At 40.5% G+C, this 24,159-nt stretch overlaps 1 protein-coding gene across 3 annotated transcripts in view; it reads left to right on the plus strand.

Annotated features, from left to right (window-relative positions):
• Nucleotides 1–24,159, plus strand: part of CDKAL1 (CDK5 regulatory subunit associated protein 1 like 1) — a 354,507-nt gene that overhangs the window by 290,786 nt on the left and 39,562 nt on the right. The window lies entirely within an intron of this gene.

Here is a 24,159-nt window from a genome sequence, read left to right on the forward strand (position 1 = left end):
TTTTCAGACTAACGGTTATATTGTGAGCAAAGTTTCATGGGCTAGCTTTAATGTGCAATCTTCGGCCACAGGGACTGATTTAGTTCATGATTGTAATTGTTCTAATTGTGAACTGAATGTGTCAGTTATATTGTGATTACAACATTAAATTTAATCTGAATTGTGAACTAAAATTTGTTTTTATTCTAAGCTGGCGTGGGAGTTGCTGTGGCTATTTGAATAAAACAGAATTCATAGAAATAAGTGGAACCCATGATCAGATATTATCTTTGTGAATTTTCCATAGGCATTCAAAGGCACTGCAAAGCATCGTGTTAGACAGATATTTTAAATTGATCGTATACATCACTTGATGCCAGAATAAGGGTCATTGTTGAAAGAAAAGAAGAGCTAGTCTTTGTTACATGTCACATTCTCCAGTAAAAAGCACACACTAAGCAGCAGCATCCAGATCTAGAGCATCGCTGTGCACTGCATGAGCAATTGCTTTAATTGCACATTATCTGGGCATCTAGTTGCTCTTGGTCCCCCCAACCTGATCCAAAGATGAAGTATTCAAAGCTACCCTTGATATCCATGTCTACAAACATACAAGTGTTTGCACTGGTAATGTAAAAGGATGGCTAGCTTCTGCAGCAGTTCCTAGTCACTGGGAATAGCTCCTATGTGGCCAAGTCTGTTCCAGAGGGCACACAACAGTTTTATGTCACAAAGACCTCTAAATGAAATATTTAGTAAGAAGTCAACCATTAGTTAAGGAGTGACATTAAAATCAAAACATAGCCACATCACTGGAAGAGTTCAGGAGATATATGCATGCCTATGAAGAATCTGATACTGCCAACTGAGGCCCCTTCCACACAGGCCAATAAATGTAGGTTAAGGACGGTATAAAACCTGTTTTGGGGGGAACTTTGCACAGATCCTCCCCCCAATGCAAGTCTGCCTTGAGATCCTGCCCCCCAAAAAACAAGGTAATTCAAATACAAATACAAATACAAAACCTTTAATGGCATGTAAAGAGTGGTAAAATACAAATTATGTTAAAACCAATTGACTAAAATTTACACAAAGGTTTCACTCTTGATCCAAGTGCCTTTGTTAAAAACCTGGCAACTGATTCAGTAGTGTGGGGATGATGGTCACTAAGCAAGTATGAAACTATTTCCTTGTCTGATCTCACTGAAAAATTTCTTCAAGATGGCCTCGGAAAAGCAACCGGAGCAGACTTCCAAATCTTTACACCAGCGAGCACGTAACTAGTTGTTTCGGTAGGCCCGCTGCACAGGAACAAGTCCTGTTCTCCTGTGGGATGCCATGATATCTGCCTCTTGTTTGGGCAGTCGGTAGCACATTAAGCCGAGCAAGCATAAAATATCTACGGAGATGTGGATTGATTAAATTACTCATATATTTAGCCATAAAACCCGCAATGGTGGTGAAATGCCATAAAAATGGAGAACAAGTTCTGCAGGCTCCAGCTGTAAGCATAGAAGCTGCCCTTCAATGTCAAGAGTACGTTGTTTCAAAACTCCGAAAAGCCTGTCTTTCGGCCCATCAGTAGGAGTTGGTCAAAAGATACACCTATGTTGTTTATTTGATTGATAATTTTGGTGTGCCAGGTGGAGGGAAGTGGTCGCTAACAGAAGATATGTCAGACTGTCTCGAGGGCTCTAAATGAAGGCTTAAGCCAGTATTTAAAACAAAGAAAGCTAAACCTCGAAAAAATCGCCTTTGCTCCAGTTTCTGCAAACAAAGAACTTGATACGACTGAGTTTGGAAGACCCAATAAACGAATGAAAAAACAAAGATTGAACACTCTCTAATTTTCAGCGTTTTGCTCCCCAGATTGGAGCTCCGCAGCAATTGTGGCAGCAGTTTTAACTGAAAACTTCCATTGCAGGGAAAAAATTGACCACTTCTGGTGTGAAAAAAAAATCTGGATATTGCCAACACTTTGGTTTTACTCTAGGCTGAAAGAGTCTGGTGGATATGCGAGAGGTCCAGGTTAAGGAATGGTGGAAGGTGATTCCTAAATATCTGTATGAATGGACCTGTTCAATCAATGTACCGCTTATTTTCCATGTGCTGAGTTTCTTTTGAATTAAAAAGATCAGCACTTTGGATTTGTTGTAATTGATCGACAGGGCACTGTTTGTGCAGTACGTCGCAAAGGCTTGAAGTAGTCTTTGCAGGCCCACCTTGGACTGAGACAGTAACACAGTGTCGTCTGCATAGAGAAGTGCACATGTGGGCATGACAAGTATCATGTGGACATGACAAGTATCTGTTTCATGCCTTTCCCTGTGTACTTGTTGTTAATACTTTCCACAGCAGAGGCAATATATGGTGTATATGGACCTTACACTCCAGATGGTTTCATCAGTTTTCCTTCCAGCATGGCCTATTGGCCATGCTGGCAGGGGCTGATGGGAATTGTAGTTCAAAACATCTGGAGTGCCAAAGGTTCGCCACCACTGACCTATATAATGCAGTAAGTGCCTGATGAGGTTTGAAAGAGGATGGATCTTGCAGACTGCCTTAGTTTTCAGAAATGGCTTCTTGGCGTCTCTGTGAATTCTGCTCAGGATCCTGTGTAAGCAGGGCCCTGCTTGACTCAAGCCATAGTTGATTCTTTTTTTCCCCTAAGCTCTTCTAGATCTGTAAGTATTTGACAAAGTGCAGTCACATTTCTCTTTTGAAATGAAAGATCACAACCTCAGCTCAGCAGAAGTCAAATCAGTTTTCTACAGATGAAAGCACAAGAATTGTTTGTTCTTCATGGCAGAGATCAAAGGAATGATAAAACACAAACTTTCAGACCTCGGTGAATTAAAATGAATTTGCCTTTTTACTCTCAAACCCGGCTGTTGTTCAGAGTTTGTTTTTTAGCATAATACATGACACAGAGAAAAAATTAGGTTTACATAATTTAACCTTAAGTATACATTACTGGCACTGAGGACTACTAAGCATGCTCATACGTAGTTCTGTGTTTTTCCTGTGAGGAAGTACAGATCCCTGGACTTCCATTCTTCAATAATGAAAACATTTACCAAGTTTGTGAAGGACATATGTATCTTTGAGTCACACAGGCCCCAACAGCATGCATTATTTTTAACACCCCAAACTTTTATTCGTTAGTAATAAATAATCAATAAAACAATGATAATCCTGTAGCAGATTTCTGTTCCCAACCCTTGTTGCAACCTATTTTATTTCTTGTATTTTTATCTGTCTCAATTCTGTAGCTTTACATTAACTGATTTGAACACTGTCCTCAGACTAAATGTGCAGGCTCATTTGCCCACTTTGGGTCCATTGTCATCAGGACCTCAATGAAGGGGGAAGACTAGAGCAGGGGTCGGCAACCTGCGGCTCTCCAGATGTTCATGGAGTACAAATCCCATCAGCCCTTGCCAGCATGGCTAATTGGCCATGAACATCTGGAGAGCCGCAGGTTGCAGACCCCTGGACTAGAGGAATAAAATTCTATGGACCCTGGTCATTCTGGAAACCCACACCTCATGAGATTTCTGTTCTGAGCACATAAGAACACCACATTTTGGCACCAATTCCCAAAGATGGGGGAATGGCACCCCTCCAATCTCATGGGAAGGAGACATCACAACCTTCACTAAGCAAAACATCCCACAATCCCCAGCCCTTTGAAATACAAAAACCAGCAGGTATCTAATGAGCAGTTTTCCTGGCTGACCTCCGCGCCCCACCCCGTGTGGGGCCTGGTGCAGGAGGAGGAATTTGCAGTGCTTCCAGTTACCTTGTAATATCTCTGAAGCCTCTCTGCATCTCGCCCATCTCCCTCCATAGGTTCTCATTTTCAGCCTCCAAATGGTGGAGGTCCCGATCCATGACGGCTGACCAATAGGACTCCCTGGCTTCTACAAGTTCAGATTCATTCCAGGTCAACCCCCCCCCTCCTAATGGCACCTCTATGGGACATGCACCCACAGTGGATGAGGCTGGCCAGATGGCATCGCCAGGGCCTTGAGCCATAGAAAGCTGTCTAGGCCAGTATCACCTGTAGGGGTCTTGTAGGGGCAGGATTCTGTGTAGCTCTATCTCCCTCCTCAGGTTTTGAATTAATATATTACTGAATTAATAAAATATGCATCAGGAAATAATTCTTTTCTTGTGAGTAAGTTTTTCTGGCCATGGAATCTTTAATTTAATTGATGGAAGAAATCTATCATGAATATTGTTCTGCCAAGCACTGATAAAAAGCTTAAGATTTTCTAGACTAATGAGGTATGAAATTTATTGTCAAGTGATCACTGTTCAGAGTATTTTTTTTATTTTATGTACTGTATTCTGCAGTGGGATTATATCAGATGTTGGAAATAAACACACTTTACAAGCCTAATCTCTTAAAAATTGTTATATTTCCTCCAGCAGTATTTGTACATCTGTTTCAACAATTCAAAGATCCAAACCTGCTTCTAATTCCTTCTCACCAGAATGATCGGGAAAGCAGGAATTCCAGCCATTTTGTACAGCAGGAGTTGCTTAGTTGCTAAGATAGCAATAGTCTGTTGGGTTAAAAACTGGGTGGGACTCCATATTGGTCTAGCCTTTCAATTGGCTGATTTGTGATATTAAAGAAATGCACTTTTCAGTTCCTTGATTCAGCCTTAGACAACATCTAGTTCAAGCTTGAGCAAATATGAATACCTAGTAGATACCCATCAGATAACCACAAGTCTGCAGAATTCATGAATTTTACTTTTCTAAGCCTCTGGGCCTACAGGTAAAGTCAGTTTCTGTTGACACAAGTCACTTCAATTAATGGATGGGTAATTCCTTATTCCAAGTGTAGCTCACTTTGCTTCCTGAAATGTTCCTGGAAATCAGAGGACTCTCTGGACCAACACAGGGCCAGTGGGCATCAACAGTGGAATGGATCTAACTCCTGGTCCACATTTTGTTTGATAAGAGAGTTACTCTGAGGACAGATCAGGAACTGATAAAATTAGCCTACCACCAATATGAGCTAACAAAAATTTCCTCCACTCTCTAATTACTAGTAAGGGGGAGGGAAACTCAAGGGAATCGGTACATGACTTATGAGCAGAGGTGTAGCGCCAATGGAGCACAACGCCCCAGGCGGAGGCCACGGAGAGAACGTTCCAGGGTGGGGCTGGGCGCGCGCGTGCCCCGGGCGGAGTTTCCCCTTGCTCCGCCTCTGCTTACAGCTAATGTTAAAACTACCCCTCTCACGTTTATATATGCAAGCCAAAAAATGTTATTAAAAAATAAAGATGCACTAAACCCTGTACCTTAAAGAACTTTCAGTTAAACTATATATTCCAGATTGTATAGAAATAAAGCAACTGTATCATGAATATACCTCCTTCATCCAGTTTATTCCATAATGTTTGAAATAGCTACACTTTTTTTTGCAACTGGTTTTCAAGACTGACTTGCCTTGTCCTGAGAGAATTGTTACCCTATCTAGAACTTGTGACTGTGGAGGAAGACCTTCTGTTGATGAACTAGCCAAGATTACTCTGTCTAGCTTTTGGCCAGTGAACTCATAGCAACACCAGCATAAAGCCACGTAGACTTTATTGTAAAGAGAATAAAGAAAAAGATGTTAAAAATATAGTTCCAGTGAAGGTTCAAGCACATAAAAATAAAATAAAGGCTGACTTCTTAAATACACTTATTTTAAAAAAAAGATTATTACACTCCAGATGTTAAGTTCTTGAGGCTGGCAAGTCCAGTTCAAAGGCAAGCTGCACAATCCAGAATCGCTGTGACACAGCAAAGCACTCATGGCAGGTGAAAATAAGGGAAGAGATGAGGCCTAGCAGAATTGTCTACATGTTAGAAAATCAAGAAGAAAAAGAAAAGAAGAGAAGGAGGAGGATTTATCTCCCCCCTTTCTCTCCTAGAGGAGACTCAAAGGGGCTTACAAACTCCTTTCCCTTCCCCCCTCACTACAAACACCCTGTGAGGTAGGTGGGGCTGGGAGAGCTCCGAAGAACTGTGACTAGCCCAAGGTCACCCAGCTGGCGTGTGTTGGGAGTGTACAGGCTAATCTAAATTCCTCAGATAAGCCTCCGCAGCTCAGGCAGCAGAGCGGGGAATCAAACCCGGTTCCTCCAGTTTAGAATGCACCTGCTCTTAACCACTGCGCCACTTCTGCTCCTAGTTCACTCTTCCTCTTGCTTCTTGCAACCAATCAGAACACTGTTCTGGAAGACCTTTCTGGAAGACGAGCAAATCTTCCCTCACCACTATTCTAGCTAAAACCAGTGAGCTGATTAGCAGGTCTGTTGGAAGATACCTTGAGGTGGTAATGATATACATGTGGGGGTTTGCTTCCCATCAGTTACTGACACCTATGGTTTTCTTTGCTGAAAGCAAGGGGGGCGGAAATCTTGTGGCTGCAATTTTTACCCAGAGCCAGTTCACTCCTTTGTTCTTTTATATTGTCCTTTTATTCCATTCTGGCATCTGACCATACATTTAAGGACATATGCTTTCATGCCGTATGCGCATCATGTGCCATTGACCTTGGCTAATCATGAGGGCATGCTACGTGGGCTTGAAAAAGATGTGCAATTATTGCCACTGGTTGGCTCCAGTTTCTTTGTGGGAAGTGTGGAGACTTGCTCTGGGAGAAGGCAGCTTGCTGCAATAGTGAGGTGCAGTTTTTCAAGATGCCCATTGTGTTCTATTCTACATTTGCAACTTCTGTCATGGAATGCAAGCCTCATTCTTGACAAGGACATGAGATCAGTAATCTGTGAGATTATCTATGCATATATAGATTATGTTCATGTGATAGGGAACTCTGTCTATACAGTTTGTTCTCATGGACTGTTGAATGGCCACAGTTCAGTAGGCAAGGCTGCCATTATTTTCCTGTTATTCCCTCCAGTTTGTTGTCTGAAAGGCTGTGTGTATTTTTTTAAGAAGAGTTGCTTCAGTAGTTCCCCATTTTTTTGTTTGTTATTCAAATGCACAGAAAGATGTAACCTTCAAAAAATCTCTCCCCCCACCCCATACAGAGCTCCAGTTCTGTTTTTCTTAGTTCACATGACACCAAACTGCCCGGCAAAGTAAAAATTCTTCACTTATCTTGAATGCCAAGCTGACTTCAGCATCAGAGAAGCTTAAGAACTCAATACATCAAATTACCCTGTTCGAACTGGTGTTCAGGCCAGGCCAGTTTGTCCTATTATTCCTGTGACAGGATGTCAAAGCTTTCCTTTCCATTGCCAGCATCTGGAGGAATCTGATATGCTACCCTCTCATTACACAACGGACAAACATCAAGCAGTCGTGATGGAAGCCAGTAAGTCAGACAGTCAGAGGCATGGAAACTTCTGCTGCAGCATCATCTGGATGTTAGAAATACATATTATTTTCCTTCCAACTTCTCATTTCAACTTGCCTGACATCTCAAACCTTCTGATTTTTATGTTAGGGCAAATTTACTTCTTCCATTTTGCTTTCCTGTTGCTCTGAAAGTAAATGGGGAAGCAAATAAAATGTTGAAGATTTTCCTTCAGGAGGTGACACATTTATTTAGGCAGTAGAAACTGATGCAATAACAATAATAGATGGCAGCCATTTTGGAAAAAGAAGTTAGACATAGGATGAATCCGAAGGTGGCCTTTCATGAGGGAAAGGTTCCCCATACTGGCTGTTGTGGGTTTTCCAGGCTGTGTGGCCATCGCCTTGTAGTTTTTGCTCCTAACCAGTGGTGGGATTTGCTCCTAACCAGTGGTGGGATTCAGCAGGTTCGCACCACTTCGGCGGAACCGGTTGTTAAAATGGTGCTTGTAAACAACCATTTGAATCCCACCACCGGAACCGGTTGTTAAATCATTTGAATCCCACCACTGCTCCTAACATTTTGCTCACATCTATGGCTGGCATCTTCAGAGGCATGTCACATTCAGATGTTTGTTAAAAACACATCTGATGGTTACAAGCCTCTGAACATGTCAGCTATAGATGCACATGAAATGTTAGGAATAAAAACTACTAGACCATGGCCACCAAGCCTGGAAAACCCATATCGGCCAGTTGATTCTGGCCATGAAAACCTTCAACAATATGATTCCTGTACCCTCAGGAACCACCTTTCAGGGCGTGCAAAAAACAAAGGAAGGTAGGAAGCTGCGTTCCACTGCTACCGTTCCTGCTCATAGGTTTTGGTATCCATTCCAGCAGCATTAAATTATGTTGCTTCACAGACAGGTATTTGAGAATCTGTGGAGCAAAAAGAATTTTGTTACTTATTACTTATCCTTTCGCCGTTCATTTTGGTAAATTTCAATGTGTGATTTTTTTTATTTAGTGCTGCCATCTTAATGTAGCTTACAAAGCTGGTGGTCTAAAATGTAATGAAAATTCAATAAAAGTTGCACTATTACATAAAAGCCAGTCTGAAAACAGACATGCTACCACAGCAAGTTCACTGCCTAGCTACAACAGAAAACTCCCTCACTTTCTAGTTTTGAATGCAGAGATTGTGTGTGTGGCCGTGTATGTTTTCAATCCATAGCTTTTCGCACTGTGCCATCAGTACATAGCGTACACTATGATGAAGGGAAAGGGTAGACTTTCAACCTTTCTGCTTAGCATGTTGTTATTGGACCCAAAGCCAAAAGACACAGCTTATGGGGAATGCTTTGAGCAGCATGTGAACATCTGATCTTGGATTGCTACTGGGAAATCCATGTGGGGAACAGTTATACTGAAAATTGCTTGGGATTTCTGATCTACTCTTTAGGTCGCTCTGCCCCATTATTTGAGAGACATTTTTTCATAGCAAGTTTCTCCTCATAAACTACAGAAAACAGCCATTCCAGCTAGACATGGCAATCATAAAAATTTATTGGCCATATCTGACACATTCCTTTACCTCTCCTGCATCTCCCTTTCTCTTGGATTTTCTGTTTTTTCAGTTCTTTATTTAAACTCTAGTTCCCGTAGAGATGCCTCTCTACAGTATCAACGTTCCTGAAAACAAATCCATACTCCATTAATAGTGGGGGCAGGGTTTTTAAGATAAAATTTTGTTAACTTTACTGTAGCAAAGTTGCTCTACATATTTCACAAGATCTCAATATTTCTTAAAATGTTCAAGTGCCCTTAATTTCAGATAGAATATTTCATCTACCGCCAAAAACATTCTCTTTCAGAGAACAAAAAAATTGTCGAAGGTTTTCACGGTCGGATTCAACTGGTTGTGGTGGGTTTTCCGGGCTGGACACAGTGTGTAACAGACTTCCCTCTGTGATACACCTCTGAAGATGCCAGCCACAGATGCAGGCGAAACGTTAGGAACAAGATCCATCAGACCACGGCCACACAGCCCGGAAAACCCACCACAACCAATTTTAAAAATTGTTTATTCTTTTCTAAGTTCCAGAGGAAATTTAATATTTTAGACACCTATGTAATTAACAGTGCAATCCTGAGGCGAGGCCAAAGCCGCTGAGGAGGCGGCTGACCCTGGCATTGGCATAAGGGGAATTTACTCCAGCACAAAGGCACTTACAGCGGTGTTGGGGAGCCTCACAGCAGTGCAACACCCAGGCACCAACCCTGTTACTAGACAATTCTGGGTGAATGTCAATATGAGATGCTAAACGACTGTTGAAAGGGCGATCCTCTATGAATTTTCTATTGAGAGCTTTATAGCCATCTCAGTAAGCTTGCTAATCTCCCAATGTGGATCTGCACAGAAGCCACAAGGATGAAGAACGGTGTTGCACTTACCTGTAACTGTTGTTCCTTGAGTGGTCTTCTGTGCAACCACGTATCCCTCCCCCCCTGCTCTGAACTCCCTGGAACTTTAGTTTCCAGCAGCGACATAGAGAGAACTGAGGGAGTAGTGCCCCTCCTCCTGGTTATGTGATCGTTTGGGTGGGAAAGCGCCAGAAGGAGAAGGGGCGCTCCTAGTCTGCTGGAAAACTTCAGAAACCTTTTCTGCGGCTGCCCTGAGCACATGTAGTTTCAATGTGTGCCTACGCAGAAGACCACTCAATGAACAACAGTTACAGGTAATTGCAACACTGTTTTTCTTCTTACATGACTGGTTGTCACCTACTAGATTAGGGAGGAACATGTAAATGTTGGAGGAACATGTAAATGTTTCTTCAGAAGAGTCAACAACGGCTGTAAAAAAAGACTAGGCCTTTGATTTGAAAGCAAAAGCAAGTGAAAATTTACTGTAGCTACAAAGCTAGTATCTTCATGAGTTTGTGAGGGGCATCTTGGAGGTCATGAAACTCAGCAAGCTGATATCTGCTTCAACCAGGTGTTTTTTAAAAAAATCATAGATTGTGCATGTATTTGTGACAGATAGTTAATTACCCTATCTACTTGCAAACCCACAAAAGTAACATACAACACTTGTCATGGGTTGAAAAGCTGTGAATTGGGTTGTGGATTTGCATAGCATTAATATAGGAACAATGTTCTCTGTAAGTGTCTCACTGCGTGGATTAGAGTATATCAAGTTTTTGCAGGGATATCCATTCTAGGGTTTGTTATAGTGTTGGCTAAGGCAAACTACTTGTTTGAACCAGTAAAATATACGAAGTACAGCATTTTGCTAGTTTTTCAAAAACACCATTAGTGCAAAGCCTGTCAGATGAAATACATGAGAAAATATAACAGTGGTTTCCATCATGGTGGTCAGTATTAGGGAACTAAGTATATATTGTACAGATAAGTCAATAAAGATAGCAGTTGAATTATTAAATGTTTAGGCTTCCCATCTACCACAATATCTGACTAATAAATGCTTCTGTTTTGTCTTCATTTATTCTCTAGTTCAGTGATGGTGAACCTTTTCGAGACTGAGTGCCCAAATTGCAACCCAAAACCCACTTATTTATTGCAATGTGCCAATGCAGCAATTTAACCTGAATAACCCCCTCGAGCAGGGGCCAGCCTGCTGTAGCCTCCAGCAAGTCCCACATGCACCCCGCCCCCTGCGGTGTCCCCCTTCCACCCCCCCCCCCCGTGTCCCACACATACACTTACCTTCGTGAAACAGTGCAGGTTGGAGAAGTGGCCTGTTCCCTTCAGACTGAAAACAGCCTGGTGGGAACTACATTTTCCAGGAGACCTTGTGAACCCCATGGTCTCATGGGAAGTGTTGTTCCCATCAGGCCGTTTTCAGCCTGAAAGGGAACAGGCTGCTTTTCCAGGCTGAACTGGTAAGGGGGGACAGGGGGCGGGATGCCGTGGAGGGGGGGTGGAAAACACAGAGTGCGCACTGGGTGCACTCTGGCCCAGCTAAGCCTCAACATGTCTGCAAAGAAACTTTTTATGGATGAACTTCACTCAGGAATAGTGTCTCATTGTGCTCCTGCTAAATGTCAAAGACAAAGAGGAGTAAGAGTGTCTTGTACACACGGCCTCCCCCAGCTTGGTACAGATAAAAAGTACAATGGAAACATTTGACAGAAATATTGTTTGTTGATAATATATACTACAACTGTGTCAACTGGCATGTTCTGAGGTTTTCTCTATGATAGAAATTTTAAGTGATGGCTTTTAGCCCTGAGAATCTAGTTTTTTTTGTTTTTAATTTATCAGGGGGGGAAAGTCCACCACTCTTCCAAAACTTCCAGATTCACATTGCCATGATAGATATACTGAGCAAAGTACTGAGCAAAATTAACTTGCGTAAATTTGTAAAATTAATGAATTTAGTAATTTAAATTATTGTTCCCAAAAATAATGGTTTGGATGTTGTCTAGAACAGGGGTAGGGAACCTGCGACTCTCCAGATGTTCAGGAACTACAATTCCCATCAGCCCCTACCAGCACGGCCAATTGGCCATGCTGACAGAGGCTGATGGGAATTGTAGTTCCTGAACATCTGGAGAGCCGCAGGTTCCCTACCCCTGACCTAGTGAGTCGAATGAATATATTGAACGATTCTGTCAAATTTGTTTATCACATTGCCAACCAGTAACAGGATATCTATTACATCAGTTACATCATAGTGAGTAGCTCCCATTCATCTTTTGAAATTCCCCATATCTATTTACTGGAGAAGATGCTACTTAGAAGATAAAAGATTGCATCTATATTTTATAATTCTATTTGCATGATTTTGTTTTTCCTTATCACTTCAACATTTACTTAACAAGAGGCTCTTTCTGTACTGAATGATATGTTGCTTTTAGTACTGCATTACCTAGATGGAGTGAAAGTTATTGCTTAATTATTATTCTTAAACAGAATGGAAATGAAACCATTAAGTTGTAAAGCATTGGTTTTCATGTATGTCATTCTTGAGCAGACATGAAAGTAAACCTTTTAACTCCACATAAAATTCATTCAAAATTGTACATTCTGAGAATTCTTTGGAATTGTGATAACCTTTTTCAAATTCTAGACAGTGAATTAAATTTTAAACAAATTTAATTTTTAAATGAAGAAATTGTAAATGCAGGCTCATCTGTACTGTCTCATCAGTCTTTATTATTATGTCTGTATAATACATTAGTTACTGCCACTTAACAACCGGGTTTAAAAGTTCTAGACTGAAAACAAAAGTTGTGAGGTATATTCAGTTGTAGGGTATATGCAGAAGTCCTGAGCTAGCATGGGACCGATGGGTTCCAGAATCTCATGTGGTCAAAGCAGGTAATAATCACATTTCATTGTTTGCTACTTTTTTGCAGTTCTAGGATATAATGGTTTGTTTGCTGTACTAATGTGTGCCAATTCAAACATATTGTGGGTTTCAGCCATCTGTCATAAAAGGCTGATCTTGTTGGATTGTAAATAAGCAACTTCTAGCTATGAAATAGAACTATATGATCCAAGTTATCATGGAAAATATCCTGTCATCTGTTACCATAAGTTCATACATTAGAAAAAAGGTAATGTGAACATAGGAAGTGGGTCAGAACAGAGAATATTAGGAAATCCCATGATGATCAGTTTAATCTAAAATTGCACAAAATATATATTTGTATTCATTTCATTCAGTTGTAGTCTGAGTTGCATGAATCCATAGTTAGAGGTATACATTAAATGGGTCTGCTCCACATTTGTTTCCCTTATAAGATATAACCAAATATTTTCATTTCCAGTCCATAACGTCAAAACCACACAATCCATACCGTTGACTTCACCATTTGCTTAGAAACTCAAAACAAAATTTTCAGGGCTGTAAGTGATCAGCAAAATTTCCAAGAAAAATAGGAAATATGTGGCATTACTTCTGAGTAAGCTCATTTATCTATTTCACATTTTTTGTGTTTGATTTACTATCATTACATCAGTTTGGCTAATGTTCCATAATGGCTGTACCAATAATCTAAAATTGGTCTTTTGTCTAGAAAGAATTTTTTGTTAAGTTGTGACTCTTGCTTAACAGTTCAAATGAACAGATCTCTTTTACCAGTTTTCATTTGATGAAAACTGGTGATCGCTCTGTGTGTGGATTTTCCAGTCTGCAACATTAATCCTTATGCAATAACCCATTCATAGGGCAGATCAATTCACATCTCATGATTGTTTCAACTATTTCTGCAGAAGTCTATGCTCTAAACCCCTTAAGGTACTCTTAACTTTTTGCCAGTACTTTATTGCAGGAAACCACCCAGTAGCTGTTTAACTAAAATTGTCAGATAAAAATATGCATTTCAGTAAGTGTGGCAATTTCGTTTCTGGCTTATTGGAAATTACTGATATTTTGATCCACATTATTGGTGAATCACATTGAAGCGTTTTAAATTATACATACTGTAAAATTCAAAGATCCAGACGTTGCCAATATTTGGATGGTAAATTTATTATTAGGAGTTAGTTTTGTGATAGCTACAGAGGTACATTTTTGTATTTAGACTGTGGGCTCTGGAAGACACTTTAAAAAAATATAGATTCTGTCATGTTTCCTCTCTGTTAATTCTTCAAATAATTGCTGCGGGTGATATGTAATTAATTAATTCATTTTGTCCATTGTAATCAAACATTGTTAAAGATCTAAAATATCGCTTGAATGCAACCATCTTCCTTCCGAAGCGTGATCAAATTCATTAAACTCTGCATTGGCAAATGATCCAGATAATTACTTATTTCCACCTGATACTTTAACTTCTTCCATTAAACAGTGAGAATTTTCCTCCTTTGTTTATTTTTCATTCCCAGAGTGCAAATGCAGGAATTCACAAGCCCAACATCTGTTCTGATTTCTGTTTTGCAAGGCAGAAACTAGACTAGACAGATCATCTGTGATGAAATTTTTGGAACAGCTGAAAAGGAATCTAATTTCCTGGCAAGATGACAGTCGTGTTACATACTGGACAGAGCCACTGGTTAGAGTAGACCAATCTCAGAACACAGCAGTTGTTGAAAAGGGTAGGATTTCAGCCTCTGGAAAGTGAGGCAATAGAGCCAAACAGACTGAATCAATTTAAATGGGATATGCAAAGCTCAAGAGACTAGTATCGCACTTTAAAAAAATATTAGGTCATAAAATATTTTTTTTAATCTAACTCGCAAAAGTTTAAACCATTCATACAGAAAGATGCAGTATATGTTTGAATTTCCTTTTAAAGTCACAACAGTCCTGATAATGTGTTATAATATGATTTTTGTTATTACTTAGAATTTGGTATGCTAGCAAATGAATGGTTTCAAAACAGCCCTGCACCTGCACGATGAGTGTGGAACTTAATTGCATAATGCAAGGTTATTTGCTAAGAATGAAACATTATAGTGATGATATAGGTAGACAGTAAACAAGATTATCACTGAGATGACATGTTAAGATGGACACATGCAGTTGCTTTTAGACCATCATATATTATTTCATTAAGAACATAAGAAAGAGACTGCTGAATCAGACCAGAGTGCATCTAGTCCAGCACTCTGCTACTCTCAGTGGCCCACCAGATGCCTTTGGGAGTTCACATGCAGGCTGTGAAAGCAATGGCCTTCTGCAGCTGCTCCTGAGCACCTGGTCTGCTAAGGCATTTGCAATCTCAGATGAAGGAGGATCAAGATTGGAAGCCATAGAGCCGTGGTGGCGAACCTATGGCACTCCAGATGTTCATGGACTACAATTCCCATCAGCCCCTGCTAGCATGGCCAATTGGCCATGCTGGCATGGGTGGATGGGAATTGGCCATGCTGGCAGGGGTGGATGGGAATTGTAGTCCGTGACCATCTGGAGTGCCATTGGTTCGCCACCACGGCCATAGATCGACGTCTCCTCCATAAATCTGTCCAAACCCCTTTTAAAGCTATCTATGTTAGTGGCCATCACCACCTCCTGTGGCAGCATATTCCAAACATCAATCACGCGTTGAGTGAAGAAATGTTTGTTTATTTAATGGGTTTGCAGGTTACCTTTCAGCATCCTGCTCCAAGGCTTTACCCTAATTAAAAACAAATGATAAACCATTAAAAAAACATCATAGGGGATGTTTTATATGAATGTTTTAATGATGTGTGTTGTAGTGTTTTAATGGGGATGTTTTAATGTTGTAGCCGCCTAGAGATCTTGCATATAGGTGGGGTATAAATTTAAATAAATAAGTAAACAAACAAACATGTAATACATTAAAATAATCTAACCCAACATATAATACATTAAAATCACCTATCCCAACATAGCCGTAAAACATGCTGCAGAGCAAACAAGAATAATAATTTGGAAAAAAAATGTAATAAATCAATCATTAAAAGACGGAAGAGAATCAAAAGAATGAGTACACAAAACTAGCTACATTTGGCACTAGGCTAGCTGCTCTGAGAAGGGCATTCACCAAGCTAGTACCTCTACATGGAGAAAGCATTTTCCCTAGTGGTGACCCAAGTCACCTCTAATGGACGAGGCATGCAAAGGCAGACTTCCCCTGCAGATGTTAATTGACAGGCAAGCTCATATGAGAGCGGGCAGCCTGTCCATACTTCTGTTACAAACCATTTTGTGACTGATTTGCAACCTTTGATTATATGTAGTAAATGCTACCTACTACGACGCCATGTAGGTTTTAGTTGTTACTTAGAACTGAGCCCGGAATCAAACTGAAAGCTAGAGAGTGAAGCTCTCTCAAGACTGACAAGGTGTGGTCCTTATTAGACACGACTTCCAGTCAGCAATTTTTGCATACTGTACCAGCTGAAATGTCTGAAGTTTTTCAAAAGTGCAGTAAATAATTATTAAATTTTTAAAATATTAAATAAATATTTAACACTTGAGCAGTGAACAATTTATTTCATTTATACCCTGCTTTCTCTCCAACAAGGACTGAAAGCAGCTTGTATTGTTTTCTGTTCCCTTTTATAAGTAATGATAAATCATCCTTTACTAATTTTACAGAGTGTGTGGTGACTACTGTTGATACTGAGAAGCTACAAACCAAGTAATGTACAACATTGATTGATAAAATGTTTAGTTGGTTTCCTAAAAGTTTACTGAATTATGCACTGAATCCTGCATTACACAGTGTTGGACTTGATGACCCTGGGGGTGTTTCTTCCAACTCTATGATTCTATGAAGCAACAAGTTGTCGGTATTTTATATTTTCCTTCGACCAGGCAGAACAAATGTACAGGTCAGTCTACCAGTAGGGCTTGTTACTGCCTTTTTTTTTTTAGACAATGCTTCATCATTGTCTGGCCCATAATTCTCATTTTTGCTGCATCTGCTCAGCAGAAGTTCTGCTAGCTTGTGTCACCTGAGCTGTCTCCACCTATTCTTGCAAAGGTGGCATTTTTAGCTCATACATTCATCTTTAACCACCCTGTCATTTTTGTTTGTTTTTTGTTTGTTTAAACAAATTAAATGCAGGAAATGTTTTAATGTGATTTTTAAAAAATGTAGTTATTAAAGGCTTTATTTATTTCGGAGCTATTGAGTATAACCTGTTACCTTGTTTACCTCATCCTACATCACCAGTATGTGCCACGTTTATTTTCTTCCTATGCTGTGTGTGCAAATTAATTGTTCATTACTTCTGAAAAAAATAGTACGAACATGACATACTTTTCCTTCTCATAATTTCCAAGTTGGCTGCTCTGCCTGAAGAAGGATTACATTTGCAGTACAAAGATGTGTATCTAAACTCATTAATTTAATCTTACAGTACCTCACAATATTGAAGAAAACAGTAATTGAAATCCAGCTCCCTACTGATACATAATAAAAGTGTAGCTGGGTTGGATTCCGTCCCAAAGTATCTGGATTCCAAGTTTATCTTTTAAGCAAAGCAGAGACTGAATATGGGCCCAGATAACAAAAAAATGGGAGGGATTTTTGTAGTTTGAGCATCCCAGTTGAATTCCACATTTTTAACAAAAACCAAAAGGTGTCCAGGATGTATTAAAAACCAGTAGACTTATTGTGTCTTAAGCTTTCATAGCCTAGAATTCACTTAATCAGATGCTTAAATTGCTTCTTCCTGATTGATGATGTAGAATTGTCCACTAAAGCTTTTACCTCCTAATATGTTAATCTTTAGGGTTTTTGATGCAGTGGGCAGTGACTCATATTCACAAAGAAAATATGATACTTTAAAAAACATATTTTGCTGTAGTTTTATGTATACCTTTTGTATATTTAAATTGCCCTCTGTTGGAAATAATCAACCTCTTCCTCCAGCAGGAAGTCTTCCCAGGAGGGTTAAAGGAGGTGGCGGTTCATCCACTCTTAAAGACACCATCACTGGATCCTTTAGTTCCATCCAGCTACTGCCCAGTCTCGAATGTATGTTTCCTGGGTAACATAGTTGAGAGAACGGTAGCAGAGCAACTGCAGGTATTCTTGGATAACACATCGGCCTTGGATCCTTTCCAGTCAGGCTTCCAACTTGGCCAGCTGGTCACCATCATTGACAAGCACTGCCTCCAGCTGGACTGAGGCAGTTCAGTGCTGCTGGTGCTTTTAGACCTCACTGCAGCATTTGACATGGTCCATTACGATCTCCTGACCCTCTGTCTTGCTCATACCAGAGTATGGGGTACGGCCTTGACTGGCTGACCTCATTTCTCCAGGGACACGGAGTAGCACTGGGGGAGGGAGTGTCCCAGCGGCATCCCCTTGTCTGGGGGGTGCTGCAGGGGGCAGTCCTTTCTCCAGTATTATTTAACATCTATATGTGACCCCTGGCATAGCTGGTTTGGAGCTTTGGGTTGCGTTGTTATCAATATGCTGATGACATCCAGCTGATGGAGGGCCAGCCGACCACTGCCCCGGATGTTTTGGCTCAGTGTCTGGAGTCTGTTGCTGGATGGTTACGCTAGAACAGGCTGAAACTAAATCCAGAGAAGACAGAGGTCCTGGGGCTAGGTCAAGAGGTGTCAAGAGCAGGGGTTCCAACTGCCAAACCTGAATGGTGATGCTTTAATACCTGCCTGCACTGCAAAGAGCCTGTGTGTGATCCTGGAGTCCTCCTTATCAGTGGAGGCCCACATCGCACATACAGCCAGGTTGGCTTTTTTCCCACCTTCACTAGGCTAGACAGTTAGCCTCCTATCTGTCCCAAGTAGACCTTGCCACAGTGAGCCATGCAACAGTCACCTCCAGGTTGGACTACTGTAACTCACTCTATGCTGGCCTATCCTTGAGACTGCTCTGGAAACTGCAACTGGTCCAGAATGCAGCTGTAAGAGTATTCACCGGGATCTCAGTGAGGGAGCATATAAGACCTGTGCTCTACTGGCTGTACTGGTTACTAGTTGAATTCCAGATCATCTTCCAAGGTTTGGGTTTTAACCTTCAAGGCCTTGAGCGGTCGGGGACCACTGTATCTTTGAGACCACATCTTCCCACATTGCCTACAGAAGACCCCTCAGTCCTCTGATTGTAATTTTCTGGCCCCAAGAAGATATGGCTGACTTTCACCAGAGGTAGCGCTTTTCTAGCCCTAGCTCCTACTTGGTGTAATTTCCTCCTGGCGGACATCAGGGCTCTGCAGGACATAAATCAATTCCACAGAGCCTGTAAGTTCCACCGGGCCGATATCTGAAGTCGCTAGGTCCAAGTTAAATTATACTGGCCCCAGAGGCTACTCCCCCTCTTTCTTGCCCATAGACTTTAAACTGGAGCAAGAATTGGTCTGATATGTGGGTGATGAGTTCCTAAATATCCATCTGAGAATTATGATGCTTTGAATGTTTTTAGTATGATTTAATTATGGATTGATTGATTGATTTAGTGTTTTACTATGTAACTTAAATATGCATCTTCAGCCACCACCTTGAGCCCTGCTTTGGCAGGATACTAAATCAAATCAGATAAATAAAATAAATATGAATGAGTAATATATGCATGTAAACATTTCCACTGTATTTCTGTGGGGATGCTACATATTTGCCAGTCCAATACCATGGTTTGGATGTCAGTCCTGGCCACAGCCTGTATCAAATAAAGGCCTTGGATTATTATGATTTTATAGTAGTAAAACCACTCCTCTTAATTCTGCGGAAGAAGTAAACGGAAAGAATGCTTTTTCTTCTGGAGATTATTTTTCTGTTCCATAAACAAACATTTCGGCTCACTAGAGAATTTTTTTTTCTTTTTAATTCTGTGGTCCCCTAAGGTGGGATAGCCAGAATGACACCGTATTGATTTTCTTCTCTTCCTGCTCTTGCTGCCCCTCCCCCACCACAGGAGCTTGAGTGAGCTTCACAAACTAATGCTGAAATCCCATTTTAAGAACGAGTTAGTCGTTCAAGTAATGGTAAATGGAAACTGCCGTTATATTTAAATACCTGACTGTAGCTGCGAAGGTGTACGTAGTACCTTTTGCAAACATCTGCAAGCCATGAATATGGCAGGTTTTGGCTTGAAATCCAGTACCCTTGCTACAACGTAAGCTGTAGCTGGATCCATTTAGGACTTTGTAGTTTGCTAATGTTAAGCCACCTGTGTAAGTTTCTAGTAGCAATTTCTGTTTGAGTCCTGTGTTTTTAATAAATCCCTAATCAAATAGAACTTTTGAACAGAGTTAAATTTTTTATAACGCCATTATTGTAGCAACCGGGAGCAAGAGAAAAGGAGTGCCAGTCTGCACAACGTAACAGAATTGAAAAGGAAGCAGAGAGATTGAGGCCTGGTTGTCATTTTTAGGTCACTGCTGACATCTCTGAATATAATTTTCATATGAACTGCATTTCAGGGCTTGTAGATGCTTGAAGAAGCGACATTTTCACAGCAGGAGACCAAATCAAAATGAAGCAGTCAGATGCAGGTGCACACTAATGGAAGCAGGCTATTTACCCTGAAGCAGGATCGCTCGACTGCAAAAGCAGAAACTCTCCGATGGCTGTGCTATTTCTCTCTGATATAATATATCTCTGTGCCAAACTCTATTCATGAGGGCGGGGAGGGGATAATAGTTCTTTCACTTGTAGTTAATGAGATGCATTGCCCGATGCTGAACAACTGAGGCACTTCCTTTTGTTATGCTAACTATAGAAGCTTTTCAAGCCTTCTTTCTTTGACTTCTATTTAATCCTTCCTGATTCTCTAGCCTCCAGCCAGGCAGGGAAATAGTTGAAAAGATGGAGCTCTGCGCTGTGTACATCTGTTGCCTGGAACTGTTCTTCCTCGCTAAATGAGAGCAAGCATGGGCTTAGTGTATGCAGCTTTATGCTCAGGACACAGTAGTGAAAATTGTTCACCATACAGAGACAGTATAGTCATTGTAATTTAATATTGCTTGTCATAAACAGTGTTTCCAGCACTTGTTTTGCAAGAGGCTCAAAAAACTCAGTTGATTTTCCTCAATAGTATACACTTTGAAAGCCCATGGCATGTAGCTATGCTCAACAAAAGTTCCTGGCTGGTCCTGGCATTCCAGATTCTATGATCTCACAGCTTCCTGCCTGTGCCTCTATATGACATGAGAGAATCTAGGTCTGTGGCATCCAAGAGATGGTGAGACACTTCTGACCGGCAATACAGGTTCACCATTCCATCCAAAGATACATGTTGGAGAATAGCCCCACCTGTGAGATTTGAACATGCTAACGTAATAAAATTTGTACCAGATGCGTTGTAGTACTAGTCTGTGGTTCTTTCCTGAATACTCTTCATTTCACTGCCGAACAAGCCCTGCACCTTAATGAGAACGTGTTCCAGAAAATGTTCCAGCAAGCTTGTTTTCTGGTGCTCCAGAGACTAGGACCAGGAGTAATGGGTTCAAGGTGAAGGAAAAGAGATTCCACCAGGAAAAACTTTCTGACAGTAAGGACAGTGGAATGCACTACCTCAGTGTGTGGTAGAGTCTCCTTCTTTGGAGGTTTTTAAAGAGAGGCGTGATGGCCATCTGTCAGGAGTGCTTTGATTGTGGGTTCTTTCATTGCAGGGGGTTGGACTTGATGGCTTTTGGGGTCTCTTCCAACCATATGATTCTATGGAAGCTACTTCTATATTTAATGCCTGTGACCTTTCTATAACCAACTCCCTTGTTACTAAAAAGGTGATAGGTTACAACTTGTTTGTGACATTAAATGCAGAAGTAGATTTTGGGCAGTTATGACTAGAAAATTGAAAGTTTGTGTGGCACTTTGATACGTGTTTTAGGAATTATCCTACACATTTTGAGTGTAGAACTCAAGAGTTGTTTCAAGATTCCATGTAAGACCACACAGAGGGGACAAAAGTTGATAGAGTGTAATAAATAGAAAAATGACTGATTTATTTCTGTCCCAAACAAAGAGTTCAGTGGTCTCCGGCAGCAATTGTCGATGGGGCGGGGAAAATTTATATAGGAAATTGCTTCAAGATAAATGTGAATTGTGCTTACATTAGTGCATATATTTGAATGGTCTTTCAAAGGTGGGCATGGCAACTTATTGTGAAGAAATATGGCACTCCTGATTTGTACCTCTTTCCTGCCATGAACTAGATGAGGAAAGGAGGGTACGGTGGCTATAAATAACTGGTAGTGTGATGTTCTGGCTGAAGTCAGTTCCATCAGGAAGATCAATTACAATTGACAGTCTTTACCTAACATATATACAGCGACAGCTTTTTTAATGTAAGCCACCCCTTTGCCTTTATAGACAGGCTTATTGTTTTAAAATTTGAGATTGCTAACATTCTGAAGTTCAAATTACACCTTACAGTGGAACAGCAGGAAATTTGAGACTACAAGATTCTATAAGAATTTTATGCCGCTGTTTGCATCTTCAGTGCATTAATTTATGCTCTGCTCATTTAACCTTGCCCAGTTCGCAGTGGCTAATTATTATGCAGGTGAGCACAGCAAAGATTATTAAGGTTAAACCTTAATAACATACCCAGCCCCCCAAAATATGTCTATGTCTTTCTCATGACAGCACTAGCTTATCAGAGTAGAATGATACAGTCTGAATGATGCAATACCTTCTGAAGGTCTGCTAGCTTGGAACTTGTAATCTTACATGAAGCAAATTAGGCATCCAAAATAGAGACGTTGCATTTAAAATATCTGCAGTCTTGTTGATATAGTCAAAATATGTTGTTGTGGGTCTTTTCACACTTACAGAAAGTTTTACAGAAGTACTTCAGCAGGCCACAGTAGGAATATGCAGATCTCTAGCCAAGCCAGAGTTCATGAGCTGGTATAATTATTGTGAAAACCTGTGTCTCCAGGGCTGCTTCAATCAATCCCCCATGTGGAGCGTTCTGCTTTGGCAAACAGCATTCTTCTGTGCTCACTGATGGCTTCCAAGCACTCTTGCGGGGTCTCTAGGTCTAGGACTGTGAGCTAGCTTTATAACTTTGCTACAGGAGTTTATTCTTCTTCTTGGTTGTTGTTGTTGTTTTGATGTTGTTAAAACATTGTATGTATACAGAAAAAGAAACAATTTTGTTTAAAAAAAATTTAGGCATGTCTACTCTTAGGAATTTTCTGATAAGCCTGAAAACAAATATATGTGTTCATTAAAAAGACTATAGTCCAGAGACACATCTTTATATGTTCTTGCTGTTTTAAATGCAGAATTGGAATGAATATGTTATTTGGGTTGTCCTTTTTTTCAAAACATAATTGCAGGCCCTCTTAATGTAGCATTGCAGCAATTAATAGAAATATCATTTTTTGGATGATACTAGAATTATTTCTCTGATTAAAATCAGTTTCTGGTGCTTTATCCTGTTATAGGTAAAGCTTCATGGGATGATGTCATGTGATGTTATTGGTTTATTTTTGTTTGAAAAATAACTGGCTAGACAAATTACATTACTTTGTTTTCACTAAACAATGAAGCCAGATTGCAGATAGTTGATCTTATCTTGCCAATCACTAATAGAAGGTACACAGATTTTCCCCACCTTCTCCTCTTGTCCATTTTGAACTTCAAAAAGATTTTTCCTGTTGCCGAATGAGCTGTAGCAAGAAGAGAAAGTACTGAAGTCACCCTCCAACCAGAAGTCAACATAAAAGCCAGGTCTTCATGCACACCTTTCTGGTGATTAAAAAAAAAGAACAAGACTAACCAAATCAAAGACTAACAAAATTTCTGGCAGAGAATGAGTTTTCACGAATCACAGCTCACTTTTTCTGATACAGCTAGAATGTGAGTTCACCTGTCCCCACCTCCACTGAGAATTCAATGATATTCCTTTGTTTGCTGGACCAAATGAGGAAAATGAGATTTCTGCAAAGAAAACAGAGTTCAGTGGAAGTGAAGACAGATGGACTCACATTCTAGCTGTATCTGAAAAAGTGAGGTGTGACTCACAAAAGCTCCTACGCTGCCAGAAATTTTGTTAGCCTTTAAAGTTCTACTGGACTCTCACTTTTCTACTGTGGCAGACTGTCTTATATGGCTACCTACTGTGTACTTTCTGGCGTTAGGTTCCTCAATCTTTATCAGGTCCCTGTTACATTCCCTCAGACTAATCTACCTCACTGGATTGTTGTGAGGATAAAATGGAGAAGAGGAGAATGAGGAAAAAGGCAGGAATGAAATGAATTAAACAAATAAATTTTCAAAGGCATTCATCTTATAATTTTGAGGGGCTAACAACTGAAGATCAAGCCAATCATACATATATTTGTATGACTGGCTTGGTCTTCAGTTGTTAGCCCCTCCGAATTAGACAGACAGACAGACAGACAGACAGACAGACAGACAGACAGACAGACAGACAGACAGACAGACAGACATATTGGATGGATCCTTAATAGGAACAGTGCTGAAAG

This window comes from Sphaerodactylus townsendi, linkage group LG09 (genome assembly GCF_021028975.2).
Source record: "Sphaerodactylus townsendi isolate TG3544 linkage group LG09, MPM_Stown_v2.3, whole genome shotgun sequence".
Lineage (NCBI taxonomy): Eukaryota > Metazoa > Chordata > Lepidosauria > Squamata > Sphaerodactylidae > Sphaerodactylus > Sphaerodactylus townsendi.